The sequence below is a fragment of the Suncus etruscus genome, chromosome 1, assembly GCF_024139225.1.
Source record: "Suncus etruscus isolate mSunEtr1 chromosome 1, mSunEtr1.pri.cur, whole genome shotgun sequence".
NCBI lineage: Eukaryota > Metazoa > Chordata > Mammalia > Eulipotyphla > Soricidae > Suncus > Suncus etruscus.
The window spans coordinates 108,652,914-108,666,847 of record NC_064848.1 but is presented as its reverse complement, the minus strand read 5'-3'; the positions used below and the strand labels follow the sequence as shown (position 1 = coordinate 108,666,847).

Below are 13,934 nucleotides of genomic sequence, written 5' to 3'. Positions count from 1 at the left end.
ATTTTTGAATTCATATAAAATTTAGCTAATCTGGAGATCTTATAACATTAGGTATCTATTTTATGATCACTTCAAAATCTGTAAATAATATTTATTACATATATGTATTTAAGTATAACATATTTACCAATATTACAGTTATGCCCATGTTGTTAACAATGGAGAGAACACAATAAACCCATGACAGTCATTTTATCATGAGCAAATCCAACTCTTTAGATCTTATGGATCAGTTTTTTAAAAATGAGGAAACAGGAGTGATCTACCAGTAGTGATTACTGAACACAGAATCAAGAATAAGAATAAGCCCTGACCACAGTTGATTATAGAATCAACTGCCTTTCACACCTCCCACCCTCAAAAAAGAGAGGATGGAAGGCTGGAAATGTAAAAAAATGAAACTACATGGTTGTAAAGAGGTGGACTTATTTTAGAATGCCTTTCAAAAGATATGCTAATTGAATATGAAATTCCTCTACATGACCTAGACATGGTTATAGCTAGTCTTTCAAATAGTTCTTTGAAAAAACTCCATATTCTCTCTAATGAAATAATAAGTTGGCAATGCATTGAAATGTAAAGCTCTTGTTAATCAAATTTACCCTACTTAACACAGAGCACAGTTTTGTACAAATGTATTTTTATGTCAGTTAAACTAAAAATAAAGCCAGGATAGAATGAATCCAGGCACTTATTTTCTGAATATAATCAATTCTAAACTCTAAGTTTCTATAGCTTTATTTCTGCCATCTGGTGGTTGAAAATATTGATATTCTCATAATCTGTGAAGTTATATTTACTCAATATGACACTTGTTAATGTACTTTACTTCTATGGAGCAATATGCCATGCTTGAAACTAGAATGAATTTCAATATATTGTACTTAAAAAGAATTATATTTTCCTTTTCCATTCTTGACAAATTTATTAACATTCCCAAATATGTCAAATTTATGATATATTAATTAGTTGTATACAAATATTACTGTTGTGTTAAATCCTAAAAATGCTATAGTTTGGGAATGAAAACTTGTGTTCATTTTACCATAGTCCAAAGGGATTATTTTCTGCTACTTTCAACTAAGTGTATTTTCATAAGGCCACAAAATATTTGGGTTATACAATGTTAATTTTGTTTAATGTACCTTTAAAATTGGCAAAAAATATTGAATATTATTGCAAAGTGATTTCAGTAGAATTAAAGACATAATCATATGGTCATCTTTGAAACACTGGTTCTTATTTTACTTCTGCAAAGTTCTGTTTATTTTATGTCTTTCAACTATTGCAAAGTATTAACAGATTAGAAATAAATAGATCAGGAGAGTGGGATGAGTTGAGAAAGAAAAACCTTTCTTATTACCGTGGAAATATAAGTTATCCCAGGTATCATATTCAAACAGTGTCCTTTCTTTTCAAGTTCAAGGTCAGATTTTCAATGTTTAGGTCTGTTAAGACTGACTGAGTTCATGACTGCCAATAATACTTTCTTCTATATTGTTTAAGAAACTACTTTAGATATACTTCTAGACTGTGTTTAATTTTTCCTCTTTTAGGGTTGGTTCTTATGATACTTTTCTTTAAAAACAAAATTAGGCACTGCAATTTACAAAATCACAAATGGAGGGTTTCTTAGTAAAACTTCTCTCTACTTTTGCCCCAATGTCCCCAACGAGCCCAGTAAGCTTCCTCTTTGAAGACCAGTTCTCATTTCTGTTGCCTTTCAGAATTGATATTTTCCCCTACTGTGTTTCTTTATAAACTGAGTATACGAGAAATCATTTGATAGCTATCCATATATTTCTGACTAATTTCACTCGATATAATACTCTCCAGATCCTTCTACTTAGCTGCAAATTGCATGATTTCATTTTCCATTGTGTATATGTACTATAGTTTTGTCATTCAGTTTTTATTCTGTTCTTTGACACCTTTTCTTGTTATAGTCACTCACCTAGTAAAATAATCAAAAAGTTCATTTTTGTTTTATTTAGTTTATTTAGTTCCAGTATCTGCGACATATGAGTAAAATTATATGTGGTGTTTCTTTCTCTAATTGATTTATCTTTCTCAGAATATTAATTTATAGCCTCATTTATATTGTTGCAAGCAATAATATTTAACCATTTTATAGCTGAACAGTATTTTGTTGTTCATATATACCACATCTTTTTGTTTATTTGTTTTGGGGACATACCTGGTGGTACTCAGGTCTGGCTAATGACTCTGTGTTCAAGAAATCACTCTTGGTGAGCTGTAAGAACCATATGGGATACTGGGGATAAAACTCAGGTCAACCACATGCAAGGCAAGCACCTTATCTGCTGTACTATTACTCTGGTTCCTACCGCATCCTCTTTATCCACACATGTTGATGTATACTTTTTTGTATCCATTGTTTCGCTATTGTAAATAGCTGCAATAAATATATTAATGCATATATACTTTTTGTTGTTTTTATTTTTGGGCCACACCTGTGATGCTCAGGGGTTACTCCTTGCTATTGCACTCAGAAATTGCCCCTGGCTTGGGAGATTGTATTGAATGCTGGGGAATCAAACTGCTGTCCATCTTAGGTTAGCACATGCAAGGAAAACACAGTACTGCTTGCGCCACCGATCAGGCCCTGCATATATACTTTTTGCAATAGTATTTTTCTTGGCAAATTTTCAGAACTGTGATAAGTGATTTATGTAAATTTTCTATTTGTTTTGAAGAATCTTTTTCTACTTTCATAATAGCCAAACCAATTTGCTCTCATCAACAATGTAAAAGGGTCACTAATTACCACATCCTCTAGCACTTGATTTCTTGTCTTTTGGATCATAGCCATATTTATAATTGTCAGCAGAGATCTTGATGCTGTTTTGATTTGCAATTTCCTAATATTAATTAGATAATAAATATCTTTTCATGTGTCACTTGACTGTCTGTATATATTCTTTAGAAGCATCTTCAAATTATCTGCTCACTTTTGAGTAGATATTTTATTATTAAATTTTTATTTATAGATATATTTATATATTAAACTCTTTTTAGATGCATAATATACAAATATAACTTCTATTAATTAGGATATGATAAATTTTAATGAAATTGTCTTTCTGTTCAGCAGCTTTTAAGTTTAATGTCATTCCATTTGTTTGCTTACTGCTTTGAATTCTTTTCCTCCCAACTCACCAAGACTAATAATGGCTTCCTCTGTGATTTTATATATCTCTAAACAGTCCATTAAATTTGATTTAACTTGTGTATTTTGGATTATATAGGGTAGTTTTGAGGTTTTTTTGCATGTAGTTCTTCACTTTTTTGAGCATCATGTATTTAAAAGTCATTCCTTTGTCTTGCTTTGCATGTGATAAACTATGGCTAAATTTCTAGCATCAGACATAGTCCCCCATTCACTGCCAAGAATAATCTCTGAGCACAAAGCCAACAGCAACCCCTTAGCACTGTCAGAATTGGTCCCACCCAAAAAAAATCAAAGTAAATAAATAAAAATAATAACCAAAACCAAACAAAAAGACATGCCTTGATCCATGATTATTCTTAGCATATTTTTTGTAATTTAGTTTTTCTTGTGTGCATGTTCGTATGGAATTATTATTTCCAAACTCTCCAATTTTGTTCCTGTACTATATTGTCCAATATGTTTTATCATGTTTTGCTATCGCTGTGTGATACCTCCACTTTTGGCCTTTTTTTTTCAGGAGCGCTTCTTTCAGAATAGTCTGTAGTTTCAAATTTTTCCTTTTCTTGTCTTTTCTGTGAAAAATAAATTTTTTGGCCATCAGAACTTAGATAGGTATTTTAATGAAGATGTATATTGCTAGTTTAACTGATAATTTTCCTATTTGGGTCCTTTTACACACTTGTTTTAATGTTCTGGTTAAGATTTTCAATGGATGAATAATAGAAATAAGGGGATTTTCTTATGTGTTCCTAATTAAGAAGAAAAACTTACTTTTTACTACTGAAACATTAAGTATGGGTTTGTAATATATAATATTTATGATATAAAATTAGTTATTTCTATTAATTCTGTACTTCAATTTTATTTATGGTTTATATTGTGAAATAATGTTGAGTCTTCTTAAATTATTTTTTCACATCTATAGAGATAATCACATATTTTTGTCTTTCCTTTAGATAATGAATTATATTGTGGTAATTAACATTTGTATGTAAAAAACTATTCTTGCATGCCTGGAATATATTTGACTTGACTTAATTTACATTTTTATAATAATGTATGTAAAAATTTAATTTAGTATTTCTTTAAAATTACTATTACTTTTTTATGAACTGCAATTTTATTTTCTGTCCCCTTTAAAGTATCTGGGGTCTTCTTATTTCTGTTAGTGAAGTAATTTTAAAGCAAATATTAGGGCTAGTAGTTTTTGCTAACTGATTTCACATAAAGATTTTGTAAATGCAGCGTTAAAATGAAGATGATGACACAACATTCTCCACCTCCATCAGAAATTGTTCTTGTTTCACTTTTTATCTATACATACTTAAATTCATTTTGTTTGGGAATCACATTTTGTTTGCTGATTAGGGTTCACTTCTGGCTCTGTGCTTAATGGCTATGCCTAAAGGAAGATCATTTGGGGTGCTGGAATTTAAATAAGGGCAAACACCTCGGTATCATAGTAGGTGTCTCAACCTCTGTCCTATTTTTCCAGCCTAATATATACATTGATCTTTGAAGACAGGCCTAAGGTAAGTTCAGGCCTAAAGGTGTCTTAGCAATGGGATAAAGGATTTGCAGGCACCAGACCAAGGTTTAGATCCTCAAATCTGAACAATTGTAGTGTGTTTGCTTTGGTTTAATTTTGTGGTATGGTTTAATGTGCTTTGAAGATACATGAAATTGTACCCCTTAAGCCTCTTCAACAAGTGGTACTGTTGTACAACTGGTTGTTTTATAGAAAAAATGTTTGTATGGGGGCTGGAGCAGTGACTCAGAGCAGTAAGACATCTGCCTTGTGATGAAAGTCTAGGAAAGACTATAATTTGATCCCCCAGTGTCCCATATGGTCTCCCGAACCAGGAGCCATTTCTAAGCTCATAGCTAGGAGTAACCTCTGAGCGTCACCGGGTGTGGCCCAAAAGAAAAAAAAAGTAAAAAAAAAATGCACAAAGGTCAAATCAAAATAGATTAAAGACCTGATATCAGACCTGAAACCATAAGATCCCTAGAAGAAAAAGTAGGTAGAACACCCCATGACATTGAAGCTAAAGGCATCTTCAAGGATAAAACACCACTGGCCAAGTAAGTGGAAGAAAATATAAACAAATGAGACTGCATTGAACTCAGAATCTTCTGTACCTCAAAGAAAATAGTGACTAGGATACAGAGACTACTGAAGAAATGGGAAAAAATTTTCACCCAATACTATTAGATAAGGAGTTATTTATATGAGATATACAAGGCACAAATTGAACTTTACAAGGAAAAAATCTAACTCCATAAAAATGTGGTGAATAAATGTATAGACATTTCCTCAAAGAAGAAATACAGATGAAATAAAATTCTCCACATCACTAATCAGCAGGGAGAAGCAAATCAAAACAGCAGTGAGGTATCATCTCACACCACAGAGAATAGCACACATCACAAAACAAAACAAAACAAACAAACAAACAAAAAAAAAAAAACCCAAGAACAACCAGTGCTGGCATGGATGCAGAGAGAAAAAGACTATCTTTTCCTACTGGTGGTAATGCAGACTGGTTCAGTCGTTTCAGAAAATAATATGGACATTCCTCAAAAAGCTAGAAATTGAGCTTCCATATGATCCATCAAAGCCACTCTTAGGGATATACCCCAGGAACACAAAAACAAAATAAAAAACGCAATTTGCACTGCTATTTTCAGTGTAGCACTGTATACAATAATAGCCTGAATACAGAAACAACTCAAGTGCCCTATAACATATCAGTGACTAAAGAAACTAGTACATCTATACAATGGAATACTATGCAGTCATAAGGAAAATTAGATCATGGCATTTGCTTATACATAAATGAATATGGAGACTATTTTACTGATTGAAATCAGACAGAGGTAAAGAATAGACATAAGCTCACTCATTTGTGGAATATAAGAAAAACAAGAGATAGCAAAGTAATAATACTCAGAGACAATAGAGACAAAGGTCAGGAGGTCCAGCCCAGGGTAGAAAGCTCACCACAAAGAGTAGCTAGAGTAGAAGGGTCTTTTAGGACAATGACAGTTGAAACTGATCACTCTGTTCAAGAACTGGGTGCTGAAAGGGGAGAAAGTGACATGAAAATTATCCCTCCATTAATTGTACAAATCAATAGTATCAGAAAGGATTGAGAAAAAGAGAGAGAGAGAAGCAAATTGCCTTCCCTAGACACAGGCTGGTGTGGATGGGTGGGTGGGAGGGAAACTGGAGATATGAGTGATGGGAAGGGTGCACTGGTAAAGGGTAGTGTACATTGTATCACTAAAACACAACAATGAACAATTTTGTAACTACAGTGCTTAAAATAAAGCAATTAAAAACTATAGCCCTATAAATTATAAATAAATTAAATATAAAAATGCAAATTGATATTTGCAAATGTGAACATTTGCTAAGCGGTTTGTTCTTATTTTCACTTAGTTTAAAAGAGTGGAGAAAATAGTACTTGATATAGAAATGTATTGTTTAATAAAAGACAATTTTCCACGGCTCAAGATAAACATTTGCCATTAAAGATGCATCTTTATTAAATCTTAATTTTATTTCCTCTCTAAAAATTCCACACCAAAGTGAAAATATTTTAAACTAGATAGCTTTCCTGAAATATAATTAAGTGTTCAACAGGGATATAAGTATTCAGGTTTGTTGCCTTTTGAGTTTCTAAGCTTTCCTTGAATTAAGATTTGTTTTCCAAAAGAGTTTATACTTTTTTTAGTCATAACTGTGGAAATCTCACACAAAAAATTTAGTATATTCAATATATTTGAAAACAGTTTCTGGATAACCTTGGTATGTTAGTGCTAGTACATAGAATTTTCCATTTCCATTTAAAAATCAGGGTGGTTTTTTTCTTTCTAAAATTATTCCCCTTTAAACATATTTTGTTCTCAACCATAGAGATGATGTTTGGGATGGTGACAGGTTGTGATCACAATTTTCTCTCTGCCAAAGATAAATTTTTAAAAATACCATTCTTGCAATGTTGCCAATCATTTTATATTTTTTCTTAATATATATTTAAGAACTAGGACCACAAAGTAGAATAGTCAAGATGGAAACAAGTATATTTTAAATTGTATTTTCTACATAGTAAAAACATCCTTAGAACTTTAATAAATGTATAGGAATTTTAAAATATAATGATTAATTAAATGCTCAGAATATTTGTTCATTCATTCACTTATTTTTCTTAATTTTATTTTATTGAAACCATTGTGATCTACAGAGTCCTTCATAGTTGAATTTCATATATACAGTGAGTCAGGGCTATTCCCACCATCAGTGTCAACCTTCCTCCACCAATGAAACCAGAGTGAACCCTATAACACCACCCGTTGCCCCCTAGCTTACCAGTGTGTAGGCCCATTTGAGTATAGATTGTTAAAGTTTAGTTTTTTTATTCCATTGTCATTGACTTTCACTTGGTTATTTAATTCTAACCTTCATTGTTCTCCATCAACGCACCTGAAACCACTTGGCCCCTAGTTTTTCTTTATCCTCTCTTCTTAGTTTTATAGAAAAATACAGAAATATGTGGTAAAACAAAGTAATCCATGCCCCAAGGTTCAATAATAAAATATGGAAGACCCTATTAGAAGATAAGAAATTGAGTTCATGTTAGAACCACGTTATCAGGATTGTTTAGTTTATTATTTTTATCTCCATATGCACCAGTAGTACCATGTGGAATTGTTCCTTTTTTGCATAGGTATATTAAAATGAGAAAAATTTACATGTGTAATTAAGTTCTTATCTAATAATGATAGGAACACATACATTTTATGTTGCAGTGAGGCCTTACCCCCTGAACACTTGTCTTGATGACTTGCTTAGACTTCAGAAGATCGGACATTGACTATTCACCCCTGAAAATTGAATAGCAACTATGGAACCAGCATAATTTTCTACACCAGCACCAGGAATTAGACTTCTACCAGGGAAGGCCCTAATGCTGTCTTGAGATCAACTTGCTCGAGAGTGGGTTCATATGACACCCTGAAGACTTGGTAACAGCAACAGTCTACTTTCAGGACAGGGTTCTCTGCATTGCCACCTAATGGTGACATAAAACGAGAGGATACTCCGTGTCACCCTGACTTTATAGGATCTGTACTAAAACCAAGATCTCTAACTACAGAAACTTGACCATGACAACTGTGATTGTGGGATCACAGAAAAAGAATTTGGGTTTAGAAAACATAATATGCCTTGAACCTGTATTTGTCTTATGTCAGGATGCTTCATGGGTAAGTTCTCGCTGGTTTTCAGCCAAAGGTTTTGCTATTTTATTTCACCCATATTTTGTTGTGCCTATACAAGAACAAAACAAAACAAAACTGCTACACACACCCTTTTTGTTGTATTTTTTATCTCTTATATTTCAAATGGGGCTTCCACCTTTTTCATAGAACCTTGGGACACAGATTACTTCATTTTATCACATATTACCATATTTTTATATAAAACTAAGAAGAAAGGAATAAAGAAAATTGGGGGTCAGGGATCAAGTGATCTCAGATCCATTGGTGGGAAATAAATACGTACAGAACTAATATCCAAGCCAATGTCAACAATAATAGAATTAAGGGACCTAAACTTTAACAATCTAAACTTAAAGTGATTTGTTATACTGGCAGGCCAGGGGTCAAAAAGTGGATGTATAGGACGCACTATGAGTTCACTGGTGGAGTGAAGTTGAGACTGGTTGTAGGAATGGCCCTGACTCATTGTATTTCTGAAATTCAACTATGAAGGATTCTGTAGTTCAAAATTGTTTCAATAAAAGAAAATTAAAAATAAAAAGGTAAGAAATTAAAAAAAAAGAAAAGAAAGTGTTTGTGTGTGGCAGGATTTTTAAGTATTTTTGTTTTTTTGTTTTCATAATCTGAATATATAATAATAGATAATATCATAATCAGAATCTGATTCATATCTTAATCCTAAATAAAGAGAATAACATTTAGGCTTTGTTTATTTATTTTTATGCCACACCCAACTCTTTTCAGGACTTATTTTTTACTCTGTGCCCTATTTACTGTACTACTTTTCCCGCCCTGAAGAGAATGGTCTTTTACTAGTGAGTTATGAGGGGAAGACATCATAAGGATTGGCACTCTAGATAAATAGTTTCACATGCATAAATACTGTATATAGCATAAAAATCTATTTAAACTACAGAAAACATAAAAACTACATGTAGTATAAACAGTCTAAGCAATAGCTTTTAAAGAGAAATCACATTGTCTAAGGTTACATCATATATCCAAACCTACTTAAATTCATTTCTCACTGGACTAGCAACTATAAGAATGAAGATATTGTAAAAATATTAAATTGTTTTACCTATGTAACTTAAATATGTAGTTTATAGCATCAGTAAACTGTAATGTTATTTGCATATTATAAAAATATGCTAAAAGGTTGCATGAAATTGATAAACATTGTAATTCCCTCAAGCTATGTTGCTATTAAATATTGATATTTTAACATGAAAAACATGAATATTTAAGTATTTCAAAGCTGGTTATATAAAATTTAAAATGTTATTTAAAAGATGGAGAATATAATAAATGAATATTGTGTATATTATATGTTTCCAGATACATGTTTACCAACTTAAGTAATTTAATCTACAACTGCTACCTGCAAAATAACTCAGCAGTTAAAGTCTCTTGATCTAAAATTATGGTTACTTTTAACTTTTTCCTCATTTTAGATTTTGGCTGTACCTTTTGTAATTAATTATATTAAATATAATAACCATGCTATCATATTTGTATAAAACAAATATGTAACATTTTTAGCAGCAAATGTATTTACTGGAATAATTAAAATTTTATCTTTTACTTTCTGACCCATATAAATTATTCTTGGAATAAACATGAGCATTAATTAATTATATTCAAGGACCAAAAACAGATGATACATCTTCTTTCATTCATTACGATAGCTTAAGTGTATAACCATTATATTTTTTCTAATTGCCTACTAAACTATATAATTAATTTCTACTTTCATTTTTCTTTTCTAGACAGGGATGTTACTAAACAGTGCTTAGGAAACTCAGGGCAATTCCCAGCAATACTTAGTAAAAGTGGGTTTATTCCTAGGTTGTGAGAATATTATGCTCTCAGATAGTCTCAGACAGCTGGAGACACCAGGACCTGGATGAAGTTTTAGGGGAATTCAAAGTGGTATCTGACCATGCTTGGGAGGCCTATAATACTGGGGATCAAATCTGGTTTGGTGAATATGCCCAAACTCCTGGACTAGCTCTTCAGATATTTTGAAAAGAAGACATTTTGAAATTTTTACATTATTCTTGGTAGTGTGCTTCAAGAATAGCACGATTTTATAATAAAATGCATTTAACATCTTAAAAAGCATTTATATTTAGAATACTTTGCTACACAGTTGCCTTAAGTATATATTTCACTAAGCTATGACTGAATGATAAATTTGAACTTAATTATGGAAAGCTAGTTGTACGTTAGAGATCAATTAACTTCAAAATGATCTTTCACTCATAAAAATTAGATGAGAATATGGTAGTTGTGAGTGAAAAGTATTTTAAAAATTAGTTAGCCTAAAACTAAAATATCAACTAGAACAAAGTAGAATTTATTAAAGTTAGTCTTTAGGATTTGTGTGTGTGTGTGAGAGAGAGAGAGGAGAGAGAGAGAGAGAGAGAGAGAGAGAGAGAGAGAGAGAGAGAGAGAGAGAGAGAGAGAGAGAGAGAGAGAGAGAGAGAGAGAGAGAGAGAGAGAGAGAAATCTCTTTAATGGGGCTTTAGAAAGAAGGAGTAAGGCCACTTTCTCCTACTTACCCTACCCCCTCCCAGGGCTCTGAGGTGAGAGGGATCTCCCCAACACTGGGCCATCACTGTCTTTGGTACAATATATAGAAAACAAAGGAAGGAGGGGGCTGAAGGTCCAGTCTTAGTAGTCAGGCCTAGGTGCAGACCTCATTTACTCCAGCTGCATAGCAGCAATTCTATTCAAGGGGAGATATTATGATGGGAGCCCAGACCCCCCAGATGAGTAGGTTGTTGGGTACGGCTTCACAATAGGCCCCAAGGACGGGATGGGATGATGAGGTAGCTGCTGTTCTCTGGAGCACACGGAGGCCCAAGTGAGTTTCTAAGACAACAGGAACAGAGGGGAGGGCTGCATGGGTGGGTGGCCTCCTGTGCCATCCTAATCTGGAGATCAGAGGTGGCCTGGGGATGGGGAGCAGACACTGAGTGAGGTGGGGAGCAGTCAGGAGAGTCATCTTCCAGGCTCACATTCATCAGCTCTAGGGGTGGTGATAAGGTGGGTGATAGGGGTTGGCCAAGGCATCAGGGTTGGGGGGGTAACTGACCCCTACCCATAGCAGTGACACAATGTAGTTAGATACCTGTTGTGTCTTGTGAGACATTACCCCACACCCAGGTGTACAGTGGCTGATAAAGTGGGTCCTGAGAGCACTTCATCTCAGTTAGAGATGGGGTGGGGGCTCCAGGACCCTCACCTGGTTGTTGTACTGATAGGCCTGGTTGTCATAGGAGAAGCCACTGAAACTTTCTGAGCTGAAAATGGTGCTGGCTGTGCTGGAGAAGGGTGTGAGAGAGGTGGAGGTGCTGCTGCAGGCAGTGTTGGTGGTCTTGTTGGCAGTGCAGCAGAAGAAGCTGTGTTGAAGAGCCCTGGTGTGTTGGGGTGACACAAGTGGCCAGTTCTAACTCAGCATGTGCTGTATCAGGTCCTGGAAGTGGAGGTAGTCGACAGGGCTGTGACCCAGCTATCCTGCCTGCTGGCTCTAGGGCCATCAGTCTGCATGCCCAGCACCTTCAGCAGCCATGGAGTCCCAGGCCCTGGTAATCCTTCCTGAGTTCCTTTATCCTTCATAGGGTCCATCCAGGCAGTCGCTCAAATTACTTGTGAACCTTGGGGGCCTGGTCCAGTATGGGGGTTGGCGGGATGCCCAGCACCTTCATATTCTGATTCTTCTATGATTCTTCTGGTCCATCTTATTGAAGCCACTGAAGAGAGGCTCCCCAGTGTGAATTTCCACGAGGATGCAGCCCAGAGACCACATGTCGATAGCCAGGTAGTAAGGCAAGCCCAGCACCTTAGGAGATTGATAGAAGAGGCTCTAGATGCACTTGTAGACCTGTTGGCTAAACTGGCAGGAGCTGTTGAAGTTTTTGATATTGATGGCTCTGATCTTGGGTTTGAAGAATAGAATGTTTTCCAGCTTGAGCTTGGGCATGGCCAGGAAGAGTAGGGCCTTTCAGACCTGCTAAGCCAGCTTCCATTCTGGAAGTACAAAGATGCCATAAAGATAAACTCTCAAAATAGTGGACTGAGATAGAATTGATGTTATAGTCATATCTGAATATATATAGCTAGTGTGTAGTTATAGGTATAGCTAATTGTGGACCAAGGAGCTAAAACATCTACACTCTCCTCAACAAGTGCCGCTGGGAAAGCTAGTCAACTATAGGTGAAAAATGAATGCAGACCTATCTCACACCACACACAAAAATCAATTCAAAGTGGATAATAGATCTTGATATTAAACTGAATTTTATGAAGTAATTTGTGAAAACCATAGGCAGTAACATTTACAGCATTGAATCTAAAGTGATTTTCACTGGATTCAAAACCATTTGTCCACAATGGAAACAATGATAAAAAAAAAATGGGGTTGAATCAAAATAAAAAGCTTCTGCAAAGCACCAATAAATTCTGACCAGAATAAAATACAACTGTAGACAAGGACAAAATATCTGCCCACTATATATATATATATATATATATATATATATATATATATATATATACATATATATGTATATATATATATATATCACCAAGGGTTAATGTTCAAGATATATGAAGCATATAAAACTAAATAAGAAAAAATATCAACCAACTGAAAATGGGGAAAGAGATGAAACAAGATTTCCCCAAGGAAAATTTACAAATGGTAAAAGGTAGATATATAGTTTATATATATATGTATATATATATGATATAAATATAGATATGTAAAAACCCTGGCCTGGCAGTTTTAACTAAGCCCACAAATGTGGTGGTCATTTTCACACCTGGACAGCTCCATAGACTCGCTCTTTTCACGAAAAGGATGCAAACCAAGCTATGGAAAATCCTGGGTATGCAAGCCATACAGCGTAATGCTGGCAATCTTGGGAGGAGAGGGCAGGTCAAGTCTTTGCCTTTTGCTTGTGGCCCTACTGTAAAATTCCTCTATGATTCTTTGCAGAGAAACTAATCTGACCAAATGTCAGGTATGCTATTATTTGAGTTGATCTCACCAGAGCTTTATATGGAGTGAATGTGGGCATTCTCCTCCCCACATTCTTCTTTTTATATGAGACCTGGTTGCTGATAACATACCTTACAAACTTAAAAGTATCTATAATAATGCTATGAATTCCTGTACAACTTAATTTGTTTGATGCTATCATTCCCCTAGGGGCACACCAACTTAGATGCCAGTATAACTGAGGTCATGTAATATTCAGAAGCAAATGAAATAACGAAATGGTCATCTAACAAGAACTGTCATTGTCTTAATGCCCTCATTAGAGATAAAAATTATTCTCACAAGTTTGCTTGTCACTGTACTTTATAAACAATTTTCCTTTTTTCGTTTGTGATGGTGGATTTTTATATATACAAAACCTATCATTGCTAATATTTAAATCATGCT

The 13,934-nt window shown here is 34.3% G+C and overlaps 1 pseudogene; it reads right to left on the bottom strand.

Annotated features, from left to right (window-relative positions):
* Window positions 1-11,277: 11,277 nt before the first annotated feature.
* On the bottom strand, window positions 11,278-12,467 carry LOC126013856 (dual specificity tyrosine-phosphorylation-regulated kinase 1B-like; annotated as a pseudogene).
* Window positions 12,468-13,934: the final 1,467 nt, after the last annotated feature.